This window comes from Anas platyrhynchos, chromosome 5 (assembly GCF_047663525.1).
Source record: "Anas platyrhynchos isolate ZD024472 breed Pekin duck chromosome 5, IASCAAS_PekinDuck_T2T, whole genome shotgun sequence".
NCBI lineage: Eukaryota > Metazoa > Chordata > Aves > Anseriformes > Anatidae > Anas > Anas platyrhynchos.
Window position 1 is genome coordinate 47,602,562 of NC_092591.1, and position 21,166 is coordinate 47,623,727.

The 21,166-nt window shown below is 39.0% G+C and overlaps 1 long non-coding RNA gene and 1 other non-coding gene across 2 annotated transcripts; one reads left to right on the forward strand and one right to left on the reverse strand.

The window, feature by feature from the left end:
* Nucleotides 1-3,833: 3,833 nt before the first annotated feature.
* Nucleotides 3,834-13,297, reverse strand: LOC106018083 (uncharacterized). Its single transcript, XR_001191953.4, has 3 exons — nt 13,069-13,297; nt 11,257-11,442; nt 3,834-4,019 (listed from the first exon to the last, which is right to left on the reverse strand). It is a non-coding gene; the product is annotated as an uncharacterized lncRNA (long non-coding RNA).
* On the forward strand, nt 9,704-9,775 carry TRNAQ-UUG (transfer RNA glutamine (anticodon UUG)). The gene has a single exon. It is a non-coding gene; the product is annotated as a tRNA-Gln (tRNA).
* Nucleotides 13,298-21,166: the final 7,869 nt, after the last annotated feature.

A 21,166-nucleotide genomic window follows, 5' to 3' on the forward strand; every position in this document is an offset into this window, starting at 1 on the left:
TTAATTTTGTTAAAGTAAGTTTAAGGATATAATCATGCTTCATTTTAATGAATTAAAAATCTCTGGAAGCTATTTAAGAATGAAATCCTTGAAAAGGTTTTTTTTGAAGCATGCTGAACAAATCCTCTAGTGGAGCAAGTAATTGTTAGAATCTGTAGCATGACTAACAAAACCCTATAGAAAGGTTCTTGTTTTCCATCAAGGTTGTTTTGCTTACTTGTTGATAGGGTGGGAAAACTAAATTGAAGAAGTAAGTTTTGCATTTTGCATTGGAGGCGGTGAAGTTCGTGGTCATCCTAATCTATTACGGAAGTGAGTTCTACAGTCATGGGCCAGCTGCCGAAAAAGTTTTGTCACCCAGACTCATGAGTCTCACCCTTGTGGCTGACAGTTTCATTGTTCCTGAGGAACGTAAGTGTCATGGAAGGTCATGGTTGCATTATTATTATTCAGCTACATTTGAATAAATGTACTTGGCTCTATAAAGAATGCTACAGGCCTACTTACCCTGCTGTACCCCACAGGCATGTGGTGAGGCTTAAAGATTGTAAAGTGCTTTGAGTTCCTTGGAAAAAAAGGCACTATATGAATGCCACAGATTCCCATTTGTTCATATAGCATCTGGTCCCACATCACTGGTGTTATGATATACAGGATCAGACCCAGAGTGCTGTACATGTGTTTGATTATTCACAAACATAAACGGAGATATGGCCCCAACCCCAAGGTCTTTACAGTGTAAAGAACTGACCTGGCAGCCTACCAAACGTACCTTCTGTGAGGCACTGGGCAGTTTCTTTGCTCATCAGCTTGCAAGCTTTGAGTTAGAGCTTGCAAGCTTTGAGTTAGAAATAGAACGTGCAATTAAGGATGAAGCTTGAGATTTGGACTGGAAAGGAAAAAGAGCACAGACTGAGTATTAGAACACAGACTGAGTATCAGGAAGATGAGCAAAATCAACATGTAGGAAGTAGGATTTGAATCTTGAAATTGAGGTTGTTTTGAGTGCAAATGTGTTTTACACTTGGGCACATCTGCATACTTGCATGCTTTGTCTTTTCTCATGGAAACTTCTAACGAGATTTTTGATAAGAATAGAATGAACAAAACTCAGAGTAGTAGCAGTAAGATTGAGAGTGTCATTTTAATAACGAACAAGTACTTGAGCAAGTGAATAATTCTGGGAGGCTAGATTCTCACCCTGTATCAACTGGCCCATATCCAGGAAGATTAGTGGTTTTGGGTGTTTTATTCTAGCTGTAGATTTTTATTTTTATTTTTAGAAAAGGGAAGCAAAAGTCAGGCACAATAAAAACAGTCATGTCATTAGCATGTGGAGATTCTTGTGTAAGCAGAGTGCAGTTTGCTGCCCACATGCATTAAGACCATGCCATGCCGTTCTCCAATGCATAGAAGTTCTCCAGGACCAGTGTAAATGGAAAGTGGCTAAAACATGGAATTAAAACTAAAATAGCACACTCCCACATGCAATGAAATTCGTGTATTCTATTTTGCACCTAACACTTGTTCTTCATGGTTAATAAAAGAATGTAAAAGGTTACGTCTGTTGATAGTGGTCACAAAAGCCGTAGGAGCACAGACAATAGGTAATAATTAGCCAAAAAGAAACCGCTCAGAATGACACTACAATTTTCCCCACCTGTTCCCCAAACTGTCAAAAGGAAACATGTCTCTTATTTCACTCTGAATAAGATGTTGTATGTTTGTGGTTTGGGAGATGATGGCTTGACTCTCTGTCAGTTGAAACAGTTGGCTGCTATGATGTGAAGTGAAGCCTGAGAGATCAATGTACCTGCTTTGTTTTTAAATGTTTGGTCACAGGGAGAGAACTCTTAGCTTGCTGCTCTGAAGTATTCACCAGTTGAATAGGCCAGGCCATCAGTTTGAATGTATTTTAATATTAATTTGAAATGGGAAATGTGAAAGAAAGGATTTGACTAACGAAAACTTTAGAGAGTTAAAGGATAGAAGAATGAAGTGGTGAAGGTTTTTAAAGAACAGCTTATGTGGTTATTTAGATGTCCCTCACACACGTTGTTCCAAACTATTGCTGAAGAAATTAATATTCTTGCAGTGTGGAGATTGTTTACTTGGCACAAAAATCCATTGTCTGGCCTCATCTCCCATTTTCTCTTACCACTGAGGACCCTATAACCCTGCATCACCAAGTGAAATTCTTCCACAGCCTCCTATCGGCCTTCCCTACCAAACTCTCTCATCTCTTCATATTCATTTACCTACTTTTTCTCCTCATTCTGCTCCTGTAAAACCACTTCTCAGTTTTGGAGGCTGGCAATCTGTTGCTGCTGTTTATCTCAGGAAAAAATGCTGCTAGGAGTGGGAAGCGCGTCCAAGCAAACAACACCGTACCTGGGAGAGGCCATCAGGGGTGGAGACCTGGAATCTTATTAGGCTTTCTGTTGCTTGAGGCTGCAATGAAGCCCTGTTTGGGATCAGCTGTGCCACAAAAATACCTTTCTGGTTGCATTTTGATACTGTCACTTCTTGTACTTTCTAGAAAATCAAAATTTCTTATGCAAACAAAAGGGGAAAGTGAGTGATTGGGCAATAAAGGTTAAATTTTGATTCAGTTTACATCCTCTTCATACAGCTTTCAAATTTTCCTGGTTCTTGCAGGGAAAAAAAAAAAAAAAAAGCTGGAAAAAGAAGAAAGCATCTGTATTCTTTGCTTTGTGCAAATCCTAACCTTTCTTCAAAGATCTGTTCTTATATGAAAAAATCCTAAAAGCCCTTAAAAAAGCCCTTAGCCTTCATTCCAGTTCTAGACTTACTCTTTTTATGGTATCTCCCAAAACCAAAAGCTTAAAAAGAAAAAAGAAAAAAAAAAAAAAAAAAAAAAGAGAGAAGAAGAGGAACCAGACTGAGAACTACTCCCAGATGATAATAAACTGACTCAAAAAAGTTGAGAACAAGCTGGATCAGCCCTCTCACAGATGGGAGTCTTTACTGCTTTAGTCTTAAGAAACGCTGGTAAATCATTTGGCATTATTAAAGATACCAACCACAAAAAGGATCTGTAAAAATATGTATTTCCAACTTTTCATCATCTGGGATCCTGCAGTTGTTAGTGGTCCATGAGTCACTGCTAATATTTAAATGTAATATGCTCATTTGAATAGGTGCATAATGGAGTAATCTTCAAGAATGAAATAATTGCCACCCATAAGAAAAAAATGATGGTTTCATTTGCTGACATAAGTAATCGAAACATCTCTTTTACTTGAAGAAGATCTTTTAAGCTGTAATCATAGACACAGGGTACTGCAGATATATCAGGTCTGTCTCACCACTGTATTAGTCTGGCTTTATTCAAGTGCAACTCTGTTGAAAAGCTGGAGGTACACCAGCATAAAATTGAGCACTTTGCCCACCAACACAGCTCTGTATTGCCTTGTGTCCTGCTTAGTCATTTGCACCACACAAGGAAGCTGCACAGAGTTATGTATCTGATTTTGATTGTGGGATTTCAGTAGACGTTTGTGGTACATTAAATGAGAACTCAGTATGGTAGGCAAGCTGTCCCACTATCTTACCCAAGTGCTTTAGCTGATGGAGCGTAGTTTGTCATCAAAAAATGGTAAGTATTTACTGAAGGTGATGGACTAGGGTTTCTTAGTGTAGTCAAAGTACTTTCCAATATCTGGCCCTTTTTGGTGAGTATCTGGAATTCAGGACTGAGATAGGTTTTAGAATGTAGAAATAAACATTACCAAGATATTAGAAAGCACAGTATAATCATATCTTGCTCTGTGACTTTTTGAAGTAAAGGTTAGTAGGTGGGAGACACCATTTGATATATAATAATTCTGGTCCAAGCTCTTATGATTAACATTTAATGGGTTTTCAGTAAGCAGAAGAGGAGTAGGGTCATGCAAATCTTTGAATCTCCCAGTTTCTTTACATATGCGTGCCATCTGTACCTTCCATCAGCAGTGCTCCCAAGCAAATGGTAGAATGGCATTTCGGTGGCTTTCTTCCTGCAAATGTTCAAAGTTACCAAGTAAATTATCAAACCTCAAAATAAAAATAAAAAAAAGCAACTGAAAAACAAATGAGATGTCTAGAAAGTCAGAAGTTGATTCAACATTTCCTATTTATGCACACAAAAATGACAGCTTAATACACTTTTTCCCAAAAGAGGCAAGAGTTTAGTGTGTAGTATCCCCCTAACCACTCAGCACTCTCCAAGCATAAACTCAGTAAAGCTTATATAAACTAACGGCAGAACCTCACAGCTGCTGCAAAATTTTGTGGGCCAAACTCATTTGGTTTAAGTGGAACAAAAAACATCAAGGTCAAAATAGGGGTTCAGTCCAACCCTTCCTTTTTCCAGATAATGTATGGAGCCTTTCTATTTGTCTGATGTACTTTAAGTCTAAATAATGAAAATGTGAGCACACATTCCACATCCCTGCGAAGTTAAGTAGTATATAAACAGAGAAACATGCCATTTTATCACTGAAGTGAAAATGTATGGGTGAATAACTGTTTTGAGTTACTTCTAAGCTGTGAGATTCCTGGCTGTTTCTTTTAGTCTGAGCTGGAATTGTCAGCAGGTTGTCTTATTGTTCCTTTTACCATATAACTTGAGAGCCTTCATCTAAAACACAGTGCTGGTGTGTATGCATAAGCTAGACAAATAAATATCAATCATCTCCCAGATGGTGATAATATGCCCCACGGGAACGGAGCATAGACTTGCTTTGACACTTCTGCCTGTGTGTACACACATACATGCATTGCATTTCTGAGCTCTCCAACAATCCAGCATCCTTTGCTCTTCTCGAGTTGTGCGTTCAGCTGCACTTGTGCTGGTATTACTGTGTACTTGTGGATAATGTGCCACTGAATGTAGAGTCTGCTGTTTGTTCCTTTTACATAAGTCAGATTTTCAGGTCTTTCAGATTTTGGTGCTTGCTATTTGATTTTATTCTGCAACTTTTATGGATCTGGCTCAGCATGTGTAATCCAGAACCCAGAATTACGTATCTCTGTTCCTCATAAGATGAACGGGAAAAGTGAACTGCCTCAGGGTGGGCCTCATGGTAGTGAGTGACCTGAGCACAGAAACTCCTTTGCTGTTCAGTAGGAAACAACTTCAATTCTACAGCTCCTTCTCCTGGGTTTAAGTGCCTAACTGTGAGCTGCAGCGAGGTATTTCCCTGAAACCTTTCCTGGAATAAGGTACTTATGTCATTTTCTTGGAAACTATCATGGAGATCATTCCTTTCTTTGAAAGTATCGCCAAGAAAGTACTGCCAAACCATTTTATGCAGTATTCACAACCCCAGAATATGAATAGCCCATTCCCTGCTCTCTTGGCTGGGTTTCAGGCCCATATGGCCCAACTGCCCTGAGGATCCCCTAACCGCTAAACCATACTTGGAGCAGGGAGCACTTCTAATCCCTCCTGGTGAAGCCATTCTACTTTGTCAAAAGGACTCGCTGGAGCAGAGAGGCTGAGAGAAGGTGAACTCAAGGAGAACACAACTAATGAGAGACCTTGGTCAGTAACTGGGGAGGGATCCTGGGTTCTGCTTCCTGTGTTCCTGCATTGGTGGCTGTTGGATGAACAGTCACTGAGCATAAGAAGATTGTAGGCCTCTTTTCTTTTGCACGCTTTCTTCCTTGTCCAAATGATTCTTGAACTCTGGCAGGCTCAGTGCCACGACCACTTTCCTTCTAGATTTCTAGAAAGAAAGCCTTCTTTTTCTATTGTATTTTCTCAATTAGAGGAAACAAAATAGTATGTTAGTGAATTATTATTTTAAGAGAAAACCAAAGCTAGTTGATTATTAATGCTAAAGCAAGCTGCACTGCCTTTTAATTTTTCATTCATGGGTTCGTTCTTCAATACATATAATTGGCATAGCTCAGCAGTGGAGCTGTCCTAATTTCCATCAGCTGTGGCCAGGTTTATCATACATTATCAAGTAATATATTACGTACATAATAATTACAACTTTAAAGCACTAGAGACAACAGCAAAACTGTTCAGTTTGCCATGCAGCTAAGCACAAAATAAAAACCCAGCTCAGCTACACAGCACATGGTGCTTGCAAAGAAAACAAAAGAGGTGGCAGGAAACTGCAATTCGAAGTAGACTGCAAGTGATAAAAATGGTTTTGTAAAGTAAAGCACAAGTGGAAAATAAATTTGCTTTGAAGTTTTACTCAAGCGTCTTCTCCTGGAACAAAGAAAATGATATCTAGCTAACATAGAAAAGAATAAAAAAGTACAAAAGGGGTACTTTTTGATTGTTTGTTTGCTTGTTTTGGGTAGCACTGAGGGTTTTTAGTTACCTTGGCTTTGCATTTCTTTTGCTCTTGTAGGTGAGAGGTAGACTAGATCCCTTAGGGTAGATCACATTTACTTGGCTATTTTAGAGCAACTAAATTATTCTGAATCTAGTGGAAACTGCCAAAGTGAGTATTGGAATTGACTTCTGAAAGCATAATAAGCTGGTAGGTGAAGCTGGTAATTTGAGCTTCATGTAAAATGATAGATGTTTTTACTGGCACCATGTACTTGTATCCACCATGCAAGGGCTACTGAGCAAGGCAGCCTGCAAGACCTGTCTAGATGTTACACAAATCGTTCATAAGCAGGACTGGCTTATGAACACAAGGGACATGAGCAGGGGTCCAGGTCCCCAGCCACTTCCTCTGTTTATTGTGCTGCTGTTCGCAGCCTGCTTTGGGAAGCAGCAGTTGAACAAGAGCAAGGAGCAGCCCACTGCATGCTTTGGATTTGGCCCCTCATACACCTATGCCAGGTGTAACTACTGACAGTGTTAGGCCCCCCAGGACAGCTGGGTTTTTCCCTCAGCAAGTTAAGATGCTGTCTTGGCAGTGTTTCCCATCACCTATTAAGGGGTACAGCCATTCTGCTTTTCCTCCTCACGCTTCTCCTTGTCTCTCCAACAATAAGGATAATCCTTTCTGCCTCAGCATTTCAGTCTTGCCTGTGCAGTTACCTGCATCTTTAGCTCTAAGTCCTTCTCAGCAGCACTGTTCTCCATCTTATAGATCACCAGTTTTTACACTCGTCTATTATTTTTGTCATACAGGTGAACCATTTTCATTGGTAAGATGGTCAACATTTAACCCTGTTCCAGATTTTTCTCTCTGAATGTTCTGTTCTTACCTTTACTTATTTTTCTGATAGTCCTTGTTAGAGGTACAAGGTATGTGGTATTTTTGTTTGTTTGTTTGTTTTGTTTTGTGGTTTTTGTTGTTTTGTTTTGTTTTGTTTGTTTTAACAAATGTTTTTGTTAACTGATTTTGGAACATTGGCAGAAACACTGAAAGGGATTAGGCTATGGCACAATACCCTAAAATGCTATCAAGTCAGTTGTGATTCCCTGCATAAGAACTACTCAGCCCATTTCCAATGCATTTAACTGGTGCCTTATTGTCATTTTGTGACACTGTTTATAATCAGTGTTGTACATTACAACTACAGAATTATTTGCAATCTCTATTGAGAATTAAATCAGGTTTGTTTGACAAGATTCATTTCTTGTTAAATACATTGAATGACATGAATTCTTTTTCGTTCCTTTATTTTCTTCTTAGTTGACTCCTACATCAACTGATTCATTATTTTATCCAAGGCTGAGGTCAACCTTACTGACCTGGTGCTGCCTGTGTCATCCTGCCTGCCCTTTCTGAATACAGCACTCTTGTATTTCATGGGAATCTTCCTGGTATTCCAAGATACTTTAAAGATATGCCAGAAGTTTTCTTCAGACAGATCTACAGGATTGCTGGGGGCCAAGTGTCTGGGCCGCCAGATTTAAAGTGTTTAGCAGTAATTGACGCTGTTTGCCATCCTCTGCTGAATTAGTGGACATTATCCTCAACTGAAAAAATTACTTTATCCTTTTGTATTCCAATACGGGATAGAAATATTTACTGGATGTTTATCTCATCTCTATCACTACCAGTGTTATCTCCAAAAAACATTGATCAGTAGAAGCTTTCTCATGTTTGTAAGTATATCTCTCAAGTATAGAAAACTGATGTTTTTAGCTTCCCTTATTCTCTGCTTTTTACTGCTTTTAATATTTATTGAGTCTCCTTTGTTTCTATTTCATTACCTGTTAAACAACATGATTTATGTGCAGAAAAATAGCCCTGGATATGTACAAGTAAGGTCTCCTTGCTCCATTTTAAGATTGCCTTGAAACTCCCAAAGCTTTAATGAAGGAATGCAGAAATGTGAGTCATTGATCCACAACAGGTACTGTGGATTATTGAAGAGTGAAGAATGAAAGTCTACCACGCTGAATATCAGTGCATGACATGAAAGATACGAGAAGGGAAGGGAGTACTCTGTAGCTTGCCTGTAAAAGAATCACAGTTGCTCCAGCTTGGTGATTTTGGAGTAAGTTGCTTAGATTTTGCTTGGAAAGTGAGACAGCTACTGTTTCATTTATCTGCTTCATTAAGTTTAGACTATATTTGTCTCTGTTTGCTTTTCTACTTGTGCTTGGAGTGCGTCTATCTGTGCTCTGTTTCACAGAGCCTGGAGTTTATTTGCCTGAGTTTGCTTTCCATTGCCTTTGGACCATGTTTGCACTAAGCTCTGTTTCATTCAGTCTGGACTTCATGGGCCCAGGTTTGTTCCACAGCATTTGGACTATGTTTGTTTTGCTTTCCAGAGCCTGGGAATGTGGCTGGATGTGGCTTGCCACTGCCTAGCTGAGTGTCTCTGTCTGTATTGTGGTTACCCTGAGTGTGCTCCTGTGCTAGCTTGGCCTTTGCTGGCCTGTCTGATAGCATCTGTCCTGCCCTGTGCCTTGCTTCTGGATTTATGTGCTTTACAGGAAGGGACAATCTGAAATAAACAGAGGGTGCCTTAAATTCAAGGTAGATTGTCAAGATCAGGGTACTCTAGATGCTGTTTCCCAACCAACAGCATGGAAATCCCACCAAAACACACTTCACCCTTGCAGACTTTTAGAAATACATTTCAACACATTTTTTTCAATTTTTTTATTATTATTTTTTGCCAGCAGAAAACAATTAAAGGCAATGCTGAGGAATATCCTCTGTTAGCCTGCTAAGTTTCTTCCAACCTAGATGATTCTGTGATTCTGTGAAGTCAGTGAAGAATTTGTCCCAGCTCTGGTACAGATTTATGTCAACAAATTTATGTCAATTCAGAGGGGTTGTGCTTACCAAACTCCTGATCAAACACATCCATCCCCAACTTGCCCTATCTTTAATTAAAATAGACAAGGAGAAAAATAAACCATGCCCTATGATTCTTACTTCTTAAGAATGGAAATGGAAAATGCTTTCTCTAACTGGAAATGAAGATGTTTTCTTACCTCCACTTTCCACTTTCTCTTTTTTCTTCTAACCTAGATCTGTTTTTCTGCATCTTAACTGGCGTGTTGCCTCAGTGATCACTCCTCCATGCCTTCTGGAGATAAGGGTTTTGATACAAAGGTGAACATCCTTGGAGGGTGCTGTCTAGAACAAGTTGCTTCAGGGAACTGGAGATAATTTCTTACCTGCTCAAACAATGTCTTTTTGCTTTCCACCCAACATGAGCTGGATGATGCAGCATATATTGCTCTGCTACAGTCATCATAAGCATTATGTTATTTTACATGTTATAACCTTATATGATTTTGCTAATATATGCATTTGGTTCTGTGGTGTAATGGGCAGCACTCTGGACTTTGAATCCAGTGATCTGAGTTCAAGTCTCAGCAGAACCTGTGTGTTTCCATTTCCTTTGCCCATGGAAGTGGTGTAGTCTCCATCCCTGGAGGTCTTTAAAAAACGTTTAGATGTAGAGCTCAGTGATATGGCTTGGTGGAGGACTGGTTAGTGTTAGGTCAGAGGCTGGACTGGGTGATCTTGGAGGTCTCTTCCAACCTGGGTGATTCTGTGATTCTGCATTGATGTAAGGCCATTATTTCTAGTATTTTGTCTGCTTTCTTTCAAAAGGGAAGAAATATTATCATGTTGTGACATTAATATCTGAATTTTGTTGATTTTGAGTAGTTGATATTTTCACTCTTCAGTGAAATACTCAAAATGTACTAAAATACTAAAGATACAAATATCCATTGATAAATCTGAAACATTCACTGGACTGATCTCTAGAAACATTTGGTGATCATCTTGAGTCTCAAAAAAGATGAAAAATAAGGAGTCCTATCTTGTATCCAAAGGAGGAAAAAAAAAAAGAAAAAAACTGATTTTAGATAATTAATGTATCAAGTTAGGGGAACTGATTCCTATTATGGGAAAAGGATCATTTTGATGTAGGTCTTTAGTAGATTTATTACAAGACACAATAAAAGTCCTATAAAAGTAGATGATCTAAACTGGTGTGAGAGTTTCCCCTTTATAGAAAGGGGATGTGAATTCCTCCTGATTTCAAACATCAACTCAGTTAATAAAAACCTGCTATTATTTGATATCACAGCTATTTTCTGCAGGTTGAAAGCTAGTGTTTTTATCAGCCCTTAAAATTATACAAGGGGAAGCGGAAAAAAAATGAGCAGCAAGCGAGGCAAACTGTGAGAAGATCTTGTTGAAAGCTTTCTTCTGTTGTGGAATCCCCTGTTTATTTTTCCACTGCCATCATGAGAAACTATCTGAAATCAAACTGGGAAGAGGTCTGAGCAGAGCTGGGTGATCTAGCACACAGGTGTTTGTGTCTTGTCTAGCCAGCACACCTACCCAGGGGAAGGATGGGCAGGGAATCCCCTGCTGCAGGTTAGGTGCTTAGGACCTACTCCTTCTCCTGTCCAAGACTCAGGATGTTATTTTCTTCAAGTTCAAAGTCCAGTCGACTTTGTTCCCTCACTTATATACATGTACCTAGATTTAGGTATGCGCATAGTTAGCTTCAGACTTCAGTAAAAATAATCAGCCCTGGACAAGGAAATGGTTAAGAATGTGTGGTTTGGGAAATGTTGATACTGGTGATTAATAATAACTGGCAATCCCTTACCTCAAGTCTGATTTTAAACACTATCAAAATGTGTTGCCATTGCATGTAGAACCTTTCTATATGGCCATTTATTGAACCAGTTTTCAAAACATATCCCAAAATCTAATTTCATGCACACTTGTATCACTATTTCTTACCCAGGCAATAACATTTCTTCCACTAACCTGGATTTTCAATCTTCAAAGTACCGATTTTATTCAGGTTATACAAATTATAAAAAATTTAATCACTTACTGACTAGGTAAGTCCAGTCCTGCCTTCATTGCTGAGTTAATACTTCCACTGACATCAGTTCAGCACATTTAATTTAGTAAAGGACCACTGGAGTAGATTCACTGGGCAGACAACTCAGCTTATTTTTTGTAATATTTTTCTTGGCATGAAGTTTAGTTCAGTTTTCTTTTCCGGGCCTGTAACCAGCTGTCAAAAATAAATAAATAAATAGATTAAATAAAATTACTAATAAAAAAATGATAGCAATGAGACTCTCCAAGAAATGACCAAACAACCTAGGAAATGTGGTGAGTGCTATGGTAACACTACAAGAAACATGCAATGGTGTTTGGATCCATGCTGACTCCAAAGGGGCTACAGGCTGGCAATTCATATATCCATCTTCTAACTAAAGCTACTGTGCAGCTGTGGTTAAAATAGAAAGATGCAGGCAATTTAGATGTGTTCCCAATGCAGTGTTAGGTAAAATACTGTCCATTGCTAGCATCACTAGGGCCAATACTATAGTTAGATATTTTTACTCCATCTTTTCTGTGGTTGAACTGATGGCATATAAAGGTTTTTGACCAAAAAATCATCATATTTATGGTTTTCAAATAGAGAGCAAGTGCTGTCTAATGGTTTATGTATTAGGAAGATATTCTCATTTTCCACATGCAGTCTGGCTCTGGTTGCTGTTATGAGATGCTTGGAGAATGCTTTTGGGGGAAAAAAAGAGAAAAAAAGATCAGAGGGGGCCAAACCTGATGATAAGTTAGACCCAGTGCAATGTATTGCTTTTCCTCAATGTTTTCGATGGCAAGGAAACAGCAAGTTACATGAGACTCTGCCTCACGGACGCTTGGCCAAAAGTCAGAGAGCCACAGTTTGTTCTGCAGGAAGTTGAAGCTGGGAGATGCACACAAGAGCAGCCCCTGTAGACCAGCCAGGGGATCCATGTGGGACTTCCACACTCTCCCAACAGTCCTGGTATTTGCAGTTAAATGACTGTTAGTCAGGAATTGTGGCTGCAATATGCAAAATCCTTTGGCCGAAGCAGAAAACAGCGGCTAAACATCAAACGAATGAGTGTCTGGGTTAAGAGTGTAAACACAGCACATACTTTAAATGTCAGTAATAAACCATACTCCCATAGTGGGGTACCCATTTGGTACCCACACTAGTTTAATTTGACTTTTTCTTGGCAATCTCAAGTAGGTATGTTGATTGAATGGATAGAATGGAATAGTCTTTGCACTTTCTGGATTTCACAGGAGAAAAACTTTGAACTGCTTATTTCTAGTCCATTTGTTTAATAATTTATTTTTATTACCACCTTTCTTTGTACTCATGGACTTGAATAGCTATTGGTTGGTTTAGGTGAACTAATGGTCTAATAGGTCAGAGGATCAGAGACCTTCTGAAGGGCTAAGACCACCCACTCCTCTCCTTTCAGACCTCACTAACTTAAAAAAGCTATATTTCTTCAAGTTTTAGAAGGCACTTTTCACAACACCCAAAGCCGGGAAGATCCTCCTTCTATTGATGCATTTTATATTAAAAATCCATTGAGAAATCCTGAAAAACTTGAAACATTCAAATATTTTTTCTGTTGTTAACTCTGATATGTGCTGAATATATTATTTTGAGTTTGTTAACGTAAATAGATAAGAGAAATAGAGAAAATATCCCTTTGATCACACACCAGTATTTTCCAAATGCTCTGCAAGTTAAATTCAACTTTTACACAGAAAAATTCCTGCTGTTTGGTATGGAATGGATTCAGCCTAACATTGTAGTCTAGATTCTTCTCAAATAATTTTAGATACCTACCTGAGGTACCTACGGTAGTCCTAGAGAGTAAATCCGTCCTGTCATGTGGTGGTGTGTACATGTCTCTTTAGTAACTTCAGATATGAAAAAGTGATGCTTAAGATCCCAGATTTAGAGATTTAGAAAATTTAGATTCATCCATGGAGGCAGGGCTGAATGTCATATTTTTTTACTCTTCTTCTACTTTACACGCTACCTCACATTCAAAAGAAACCATAAGTGTCTCAAATACAATTCCTTGTGTTACAAATGTCCCAGCTGCCAAAAGGATGCATCATTTTGATGGAGGGGAAATGATTCGCTCAGCCATGAAGAAGAGAGGAAGAGAAGCAGTGGCCTTGAGACAGGATGTGGGAAACAGACAGAGTTTTTAAATTCTTGATTTAGAGGGTCAGACATGCCCAATGTCACAAAAACCTTCACTTGGTTGCCTCCTTTTGAATATTAAATCCCAAATATTTGACATTGAGAGTCTACAGGAATCACAACCGCACAAGGCATACTGTTTCTTTGGCAGAGCAATAGCCTAGCTACATTTAGCCTTACCCGCATCCATTTGTTTAAGTTATAAAACCAAAAATATTTCAGTATTCTTGGGACTGTGCCTAGCTACTTGAATCTTTGCAATTTAATTTAGTAATAAATAAAAAATAAAAAAATAAATTTACTGGAGGAAAAGAGAAGCACATGCAAGTGTGACTTAAGATTACAGGTGCAGGTAAGTTTTACTCCATCATATATTTAGATTTTTTTAGTGGAAATGGATAGAAAAAAGTAGCTTTGAATTCTGTATTTAAAGTGTTCCCTGAGGTATCAGTAGACCACAGCAGTTTTGCTTCTGGAGTATTTGCAGTTCCCTTCCCTTCCCTTCCCTTCCCTTCCCTTCCCTTCCCTTCCCTTCCCTTCCCTTCCCTTCCCTTCCCTTCCCTTCCCTTCCCTTCCCTTCCCTTCCCTTCCCTTCCCTTCCCTTCCCGTGGGGCAATGCAGGCAGTTGTTAGCAGCCTGAGAATGGCTTGGAAAATCAGACTCGGGGAACAGATAACTGCAAAAGCAAGAAGGGGAGGTTTCCTAACTTCCACACTGAATAACAAACATCACCACTTGAAATAAATCACTTGATTGCGGTATCATATGGTGTTTTATACCTTTTTTAGTCAGACATTATTACTCATAAACTAAATAATATGATCATTTTTTAAGAGCTGAGATCATGCCTAGAAATAAGTCCAAACATGACTAGACATTGTAATTTATTTTTTTCAACGTTTTCACTAGCCAAGAGCCAACACTGTATTTGAAGTGGGAAGGATTTTAGAGAAGATGGGCTGTTTCTGAAGGCACCGAGGTGGCGTTTCCAGAGCGCTGCTGCCATTAAGCCGGGGTAGTGACAGTCTGCTACCAGGAGCGCTCGTCAGGCCATGCCAGGCCTTTCAGTGTGAAGTATTGGTAGGGGTACAGGAACTTTGTAGCTCAATTTTATAAAAGGGAAAACAAACCAACCCAAACAGAGCTACCTGGTGACTTGGAGGTGAGGAAAATTCTTCACAGTTCACTTTTGGGGCCCGTAGGCCTCTCGGCTCTCTGGATCTGCGCTGCAGACAGCACCCCTCAGGCTCACTAACCCGAAGCGCAGTTGAGGTCTGGGTCATTTGTATGCCACTGAAACACTTTTGTGGTGCTCTCCGGTGGCTGCTGTTAAGAAACATTTAGGCCTCCTGTTCCCTCTGCCCGGTACTGCCAGGTTTGAACCGAAGTGGACTTGTGAGCGCATATCCAGGGGGACTGGAGCTGGTCCAGCACCAGGTCTAGAGCAATCGTAACTCAGCCCTGGCTTTTCCAATAAGTGTTTATAATCTCTTTTAATTATGTGCATGAGAAATAACTAATTATGAAAGTGCATACCTTTCCTCCCCCAAGAAAATGTACCATAATTATTGCGCTTATTAGATTTTGTAGCTGATGTAACTATTGTTAACAGAAAAGGTACTAAACATAGAAAATATTATTTCCTTCTCCCAAGTGTTTAGTATAACAATATAAGCATTGACCGTTGTGTACTTTGGTATTATTTTCCTTTCCTGCTTATAGTCCCTTCTCATGTTTCTCCATCATTTTAGGCCCCTAATAGGGATAGGATGAACCCATTGATGTCGGCACATGGAGGCCTGCTAGTAGCATGCCTTTGGTTTTAGTCTCCTAGCAGCAGCCATTCATGTTATGTGGGCTTTCTTTTTTGGGCATTGCCCACCCCTGAAACTGACTTCAGGCATTTTTCACTGCCTGTTCTGCATGAATAGCCACAGGCCTCTTGCCAATTGTCCCCCCTTCTTGAAAGCCAGCCTCAGCCAAAGGCCTTTTCAAGTGTGATCCCAGAGTGCCACACAGGCTTTCAGGGTATTGTTGTCGAGATGAGGGCCCTGCACTGGAAAGTGGGGTCAGAAGAGAAAGCACAATAAGGGGTGATGGAGGCTTCATGCAGTCCTCAGATGCTGGCCTGTTTATTAATTTACAAAACTAATGTCACTGTCTTTAGAGAAGAGATTGAGTGAAAAAGATGCCCTTTGAAGAGGAGAACTGCTTTTGATGCATTACCAAAACATTGGTCGCCTTATTAAATTGATTTTATGGAAGCAAGTACAGCTAATAAAAGTTCAGAAACACCAATAAAGTATTGAAGGTCTGGATTCAGTGTTTTCTTTTTTTCCTCATCAGCTCAGACACAATTCATATTAATGGGTTTTACAAGTTGTCCTTGGGCAAAAGATCTTTCCATATAATGGCTGCAAATATCTGGTCTCCCTTATGCATGTCACACAAACCGTTAGTCAAGACAGTGCAATAATGCAAGCTGTTTAACAGAACTCCTCCTCATACATAACGTAATGAAATATTCATGCACGTTTTTTTATCTTTTGGTGTTTGGGGAGGAACTGAAAAAGTAAGGCACTATGAATCTTGAATATAATATAAACAAATGGCTTGCCTTATCACAGGTTTCAGAGCTAGGTTTGAATGCTACTCTTGCAGTCACCGCTGGTGCAGATTAGGTGATCTATGCAAGCAGTTCTCTGCTTTGCCAGTTCCTATAACATTAGATGGAGCTTGTTGTCTAGTAGTACATCAAGTTTACATTACAGCTCTTAATCTGAGAGCTGCCTTGGGAAGAAATGCAGCTCTTCTGCATCTTCCCTACTCCCTATTTCCCTACTGCATCTTCTGCAGCTTCCCTGCTCTTCCTCTTTCCCATATCTGGTTAAGAAAGAGGTTTACTGTATCCCTTCACAGCCACATGCATGGTGGTTTTACTTTGCTGTCCACCTGCCACTTCAGACTGCTAGCTCCTTTCCATTGCTCTCCTACCAGTGAACAAAAAGACAGAGAGATTGCTCTTTGTATCTCAGGTCAGCTCACAAAGCAGTCTGTCATACAGAGTTGAATCTTGTTCTCTTATTGCCCTGTTACCAAACCAGGACAAGTGTCTTTATCCGCAAATGGCTTATCACTTCCACGAGTGCTTGTTGTCAGGAATGGCTGGAGATATGTGATGACTATCATTGTGGATGCCACTTAGGATTGAATTTAGGGACCTCCAAAGCCACAAGTCTGAAACTCTACAGCTGGAACTAAAGATGACTGTCATTAGATTCGTATCCTTTGTATGCTGAATGCAGAAGGAAGGCATTCCAGTCTGACCAGTGGGTTACAGATGCAAGATTAGGAGTCAGTTTTAAACATGTGGCCATAAATGTATGATTGAATTTTAAGTGCTTTCAATTAATGTAGATCAAAAGAGACTTTTGTAGTTGGACAGACTTTCAAAAGTACCAGACTTTAAGCATAAATCTGTCCAGCCTTCCTTTGTTTTTCATAACTTGTCTTGCCATGTTTGTTAATTATGGAAGGCATTTAGGACTTGCTCTGTCTCATCCAGTTTCTTCTCTTCTTCAGTGCTCCAGCAGTGAAGTCAGCAGTTTTACAATCCACTGCCTTGAACCTTGAAAGTCATTTATGGACGGCAAGTGGGTGTAAATTGCTAATGGTAGCATTTTAAGTCTACTCTGTATGCAAGGCAAAGCAGATTGATCCATGGAAGAGAAATAGTCATAACGTAGTCACCCTCCTGGTAGCAGAAAATAATTTAAAAGATTATCATCCTTCCTTTAAATGATAATGCGGAACAAATAGGTTTATGATGAGGAAGGCTCTTGCCTGAAAGCAAATACCACTATATCACCCAGTACGGTAAACATTGGTAATTTTAATGATATGTTTGATTCAGTTTTCAACTATGCCACAGACAGGACAGTTCACTGATCCACACAGCTTCGGTGTTAGTCTCCATTAATCTCTCAAATACTTATGCTCCTATTTGGTTATAAATGTAAATGTTTGACATCACACAAGTGGATTTTTTACTCAAGCAGAACACTGAATTACCAATTTGGGGATCTATCGGTAGCTGATTCTCTACAAATACCTTTTGTTTGGGAAAGAGACAGTATATTTTCAAACACAGAATTCTATGAAGAATAAGCAGACTGATTAGTGAATACTTTTGTGGTTTGGTATTTTGTATTTTGTATTTGCAAATATCTATAAATGAATAAAGAGTTGTGAAGGGCTTTTGCATATATCATCCTCTATTTAAAATTGGCTGATTTGAAAATGGCTTCTTGAATAAAGTTTAACAAGTCAGATTATGCATCTTACTGTTTCATTAGGAGTCTGAAAGTCAGGGTAGGTAAACAGCCAAATATCTTCATGTAACAGTAAGTCATATTTTTCTCCTGTTAGCAAAGAATCAGTTGCTAAACTTACACTGCTTCAATCAAGGCTGAAAGCTACTAACTGCATCTGAAAGTTTTCTGTGAAACATAGCATCTTTGCAGAAAAGTCTATCTTGAATGCGGCAATAGGCGTGGAACAGCTCTGCAGCCTGTGGTGAGAAACCCATCACTCTCAACCAATTTGGGACTTGCCTGCACAAGGCCCATTTATTTTGGCTTTGGGTGGAGCATTTGTCCTCCGTATATAAACAACCACAGATAATAGGATGTCAATAGACATATTTCAATATTTACCTTTTAAAAATTAATCAAACTAACCGCAGTAAAAATACTAAGATAGAAATATGGCAAGCTTCTCATGAATTGTTTTCCCTTTCCTTCCTTACGAACACCAATAAGCAGTCAGAGTGCCCATGAAAGTTGTTCTGGCAAACTTGGCACTCTCATGGCAGAAATAAGCAGTCATGACCAGGTCAAGAAAATCCCCATTGTGGGGAAAGGTTTTATGATGGCCTGAAGGCAGTGATGGATAAAAAAAGGTGTCTGATAAAGATAAGGGTGTGAGTAATTCTCAAAAGAGGTTCAGCATTTTGGGTGAGATAACAAGCTAAACAGATTGTCTAAGGTTCTCTGAGTCTCACTGAGGTAAAACTCAAGCAACAATTTTATGAGAACAAGGCTTCACATGACATTTCAAACTTCTGCTTCTGGTTCATTTAAAAAATAAATAAAACAGAAGTAAGAGAATGAAATACATTATTTTAAAGAGAAGTCGATGCAACAAGCTTTATAGTTGTTAACAGTTTTAATTTGGTTATCTTTGACCATAGGTGTGATTCTGGACTATTTTATTCTCAATTAAAACCATTATCTTTTCTCCAAATAGTGGGGTCAAATAGTGGGGTTGTGTGTGTGTGTGTGTGTGTGAATTTATTTATTTATTTATTTTGATCCCAGACAATACCTATATCAAATCCCAAAGCAGTACTAGCAGTGGGGCTAGTACTAAATGGGGTTAGTAGTGCAAGTTTCCATACCTCCACCCGCCTTTTTTTTCTTCTTTTTTTTTCAGTTTGGAGTTCTTTTTCTTCCTTCATGCAGCTATTTATCATCTGAAGGAAAAGGAGAGAACGGGCAAGTTTAAATGATTTTTTAGGAAAAAAATAATCAAACTTGTCTTTCTTAATCTGATACTGTTTTAATTTCATTCCACAAAATAGATAAACTGCCAGAGAAAATTAGGTTAGTGCAGTAGGAGAGACATTGTGCTATCTTTAGGACTGAGGTTTAGAACAAAATGGTCAAGCTATGAGGGATGGATACTGCTGGTATTTTGTAATGGGAAGAATACAGTCTTGCTGAATTAGGTTTTAGAGATCACATGAAATCCCTCTGCAACATACTCCAAGGATGCTATTTAGCGTATCTTAAGGCTATATTATCCTTGATGTAATGAATGTGAAATCTCCCATGAAAGGGGAATGTCCAGATCATATCACTATACATAGCCTTGGTGGCAGGTAGGAAGTAGTTATTGTAACTATTGTAGATAATCTGGCATCAGACTGCGATATTTTAAACTGCTTGTAGCATTTGTCTGTCTTTCTGTCTTTTTTCAGCATTTTTAGAAACGTTTATCCTTTTAGCACATGACTTTTGGAAAGACTCAGCTTCCCAGTAAAGCTAAGGAGGTAGATGGATTTTTGGAGGGCAGCCTGGTTCAATATCTTGTAGTGGGAGTTCACAGATATAGACTGGTCTGTAAAATCTGGCCCTCATTTAGTTGCCCATCTGACAGCTGTGCTATTTTAAAGTCTTTACCTCAACTGTAATGGCTGGGAGCCTGAAAAAAATCTTAATTCTGCTTTTGAATCACTTTAATCTGCATCCCTGCTTCTACTTATGGGAGTCATTTACTGACTCCTGCCTGATTCCTTCTGTCTGTCTTATTCACACTGAAGGAGCTCCTGAGCATGGATCTGCAGATAGGCTGGGGCAGAGTTTTGTTACCTCAGAGTCCCTCATGTATGAACTGATTTCTCCTGTCATTGCTTCAGCAGCAAGTTTCTTCAGCTCATAGAGACTTTGTTTTCTGTTTTTGCTTTTGCAGAGTAGTCCGAAATGATCAGAAGATCCATGGGAATAGAAGCGTTCAGAAGGAAGCAGGTATGGTTTCAATTAGTATTCTGCTTTATCGGAGTCAAAATGTTTCACAAGAAATACGCTAATTTCGACAGGATTCAGACATTAAAGTTTAGGTTTGGTTCTGACCAGGGAGAAATACAGTTACCTGACATAAAAACTCGTGTGTGTGTTTTTTAAGAGAATACAAATTATATTTGAAATTATTTTTAATTTTGTTTTGTTTTTATTGCAAAACAAAAAAACAACATCAGGGATTCAGAACCTGTACAGAAGCAAATTTGTCATTTACTGGCTATTGCTTTGACAATTATGAACATGAAAACCAAAGAATCTGTCTCATTACCATGGTATTATTGCTCTCTTCCTAGTTCTTCTACTCTGGAAGCGTGACTGATCTGTAAAGATTTAAATGGTAATAAAGTGTTAGGAATAGGATTTCTGTGTGGTCCCTGTGCCAGCATCGGAGAAAAGATCCAATGCAGCTAATCTGTTCACATTTAATGAATATCCTGCTGACTTTTAAGGGAGCTGGGTGCCTGACTACCCTCTGAGACTTTAAAAATCTCCTCCTATTTTAGTAGGACTTTGTCAGGAAACCAGATCGAGCGAGTCCATACAGAAAATGCCATTGCTGTTCCTACAGGTCTCCACAAGACATTTGACCCCTCCCCTCCCTTTCTTCCTTCTTTTTATACCTCTCTGGAATGCAGATATTTTGGTTAATTTTCTCCAGCTGTCACAGAGTCTCACAGAAAATGACCTCGCAGAGTGACCACTTCCCTTAGTCCTTGACTTAAGTAGATTTTTTTTTTTCAGAGCTTTCACCACACCATCCACATCACTGTCTAGTGTCTTTCATGAGTCAGGAAAAAACAGAAAGGAAAAAAAATACCCTTTATAAAAGAGGAACCAAACCAGATCAGTTTGAATCAGTTTTATCAGTTTTTGTTGCTATTTCAAATCAGTTTGTGTTGCAGAAAGTTAGCATTACTCATTCCCACCGAAGTGTGGGGAAATATTAGCATTTGGATACCTTCCTTATAAGATTGTTTTTTAGCACGCAATTAGTTGATTCATTTAGTAATGACAGCAGTCTCAGCAAATTTGAGAATCAGACTTCTTTATTCTTTTGTTCTTTTAAATATGCTATCCAGAGGGGAAATTTT